The sequence below is a fragment of the Emiliania huxleyi genome (assembly GCF_000372725.1).
Source record: "Emiliania huxleyi CCMP1516 unplaced genomic scaffold EMIHUscaffold_830, whole genome shotgun sequence".
Classification (NCBI taxonomy): Eukaryota; Haptophyta; order Isochrysidales; family Noelaerhabdaceae; genus Emiliania; species Emiliania huxleyi.
This window is the reverse complement of record NW_005195800.1, coordinates 14,432-16,729: the sequence shown is the minus strand read 5'-3', so window position 1 is coordinate 16,729 and position 2,298 is coordinate 14,432.

Genomic DNA, 2,298 nt, shown 5'->3' with positions numbered 1-2,298 from the left:
CCCCCCCGGGGGGGGGGGGCGGTTCAGGAAAGCCCCTGGTTTCTTCCGGTTGCGGGGGAAGGGTCCATGAAAGATGAATCCCGTGATGCCCATCGCCGCCTAGGCGGGGGGAGAGAGGGGCGGAAGGGGAGAAGGCGAGGGGTAAAAGAGGCGAGAGGAGAGGGAGGAAGAGGGTGATGGGAGACAGGGGAGAGGAGAGAGGAGGGCGAGACGCCCCTTGCCCAGCTTCTTGAGGGCGACGCCGGTGCAGGCGCCTGTTGGGGGTGGGGAAGGGCGGACAGCCGAGGAGAGGGCGGAACAGAGGTGTGGGCGTGGCGGCCGTGGCGGTGGAGGCGGTGGTGGCGGTGGCGGTGGTCAGGGCCGGTGCACGCGCCCATCACGGTGCCAAACCCTCCCGACTGAGCCATCAGCTCGGCGTCGATCTCCTTGGGGAGCGCGAAGCCGCCGGGCAGGGAGAGCGAGGACAGGTCGGGCATCGTGAAGCCGCTCTCCTCCTTTGGCGCGCCTGCCGCCGCATGAGGGAGGAGCAGAGCACGGTTGGAGAGAGGCGGGCAAGTGGAGGCGAGGCGGGCGGCGGGAGAGGCCGAAGGGAGGGGAGCGCGTTGCGGATGCTCGAGCAGGGCACGCGGGTGCGCCGTGGGGACGCAGGGTCTCTGTCCTCACCGTAGTACACGCCGAGGCCTCGCATCTTCTTGAGCTCCGTCTTGCGATCAACAATATTCTTGAGCTCTTCGGGCGACGCGCCCTTCTCCCTCGAGCGAAGCTGCTGCAGCTCGGAGTTCACGCGCTCGCGCGCCTCGGCACGAGAGCCCATCATTTCTGCTCAATGGAGTCGGCCCGCTCTTGATGCGGCCGAAGACGGAAAAATTGCGGTGCCACAACGAGGTGACAGACAGGATGGAGAACAACGCGACAGAGGAGGAAGTGACAAGGGAGAGAACGACGAGGGTGGGACGACCGCGTGGTGGCATGAAGGTTGCAGCGAGAATCAGCGAGAGACTGCGAAGAGAGATAGGAAGAGGCAGACTCCCTAGGGTGGGCGACGGATAGCGCACCACACACCTCTCCTTAAAATCCCTGTGTGGTGGCGGCGTGCCGTCCTCCCATCCCTCCCTTGGGTTGTCTGTTTTCTTTCTTTCTTTCAGGAGGGGAAAAAAGGTTTTTCTGCATTTTTGCTCCCGGCTGAGGGAGCAAGCAAGCCCACCCACGCTTATATAGTCACCATTCTTACAGTGGTGTAGCTTGCGCATCGGCTGCAGCCTCTGCTGGGGCGGAATGCGCGGGGTTTTCGGCGCGATGCCCTCGGCGAGTACACGCTACCGCGGTGCCGCAAGCTCTCCTGCGCGCGCGTGACGTGTGGGACGCGTGCGCTGCGCTCAAACGTCGCGATTTGGCGATAGGCGCTCGAGCCGGCGCACAGCGGATAGGTGCGCCGCGCAGGGGGGGTCGGAGGGGTGCGAGAGGGGGCGTGGGTCGGGCGCGCACCGGACGGCCCTGGGAACGGCCGTCACGTCGAGGAGTGGGGCTGTTGGCGGCTCGAGCGCCGAGGCGAGCCGCTCTGCTGCGCCGCCGACAGCCCCTCTTCCGAGCCGGCGCGTGGAGGCGAGCCGCGGCCGGTGTCGCTGGTGCGGGGGCGGCGCAGCGTTTATCCCCCCCCCCCCCCCCCCCCGCGCCCGCCCGCCCGCCCGCCCGCCCTCAGGCCTTGCCCCTCCGCAGGCGCGGGAGCGCTCGCCGGCGAGCACCTCCTACCTCTCGTCGCCCGGCTGCTCCCTTCCCCCGTCCCCCCTCTCCTGACGCGCACCCCGCGCAGACGGCGCTCCGGGACAGACGGAGCAGCGACCGCGCGCGCGGTCGCTGCTCCGCCCCTCCGTCGCGCGCGCCGCGCGCGCGCGCTCTGCCGCCACTGCCGCCGCGCCCCCCTCGCCGTCTGTTTCCCGCCGTACTCGAGTATGGTGTGCGGTGCGCGCACGCGCAGCGCACACAGCAGCACCTCCCCACACCCCACCCACCCCGTCGCGCCGCCGCCGCCGCCCCCGCCGCCGCCGCCGCCCCCGCTGTAGGTGTAGCGTTTGGGGGGGCGACTGGCGACGGCAAAAATGCAAGCCCCGCCCCTGGCCACTGTTATGTCGTCGCCCTGAATGGTTGCCCAGGTTACTCAGGACACGATCGCGCCGTGAACACAACTAACTGACGGATCCGCTCCTGACAGTCGCACGCGCCGTGCTGTGGCGCGTGCGACTGTCTTTGTTTGAAGTCAAAAGTCGAATCAGAGCGGTGTCGGCGTTGTCCTGAGTTTTC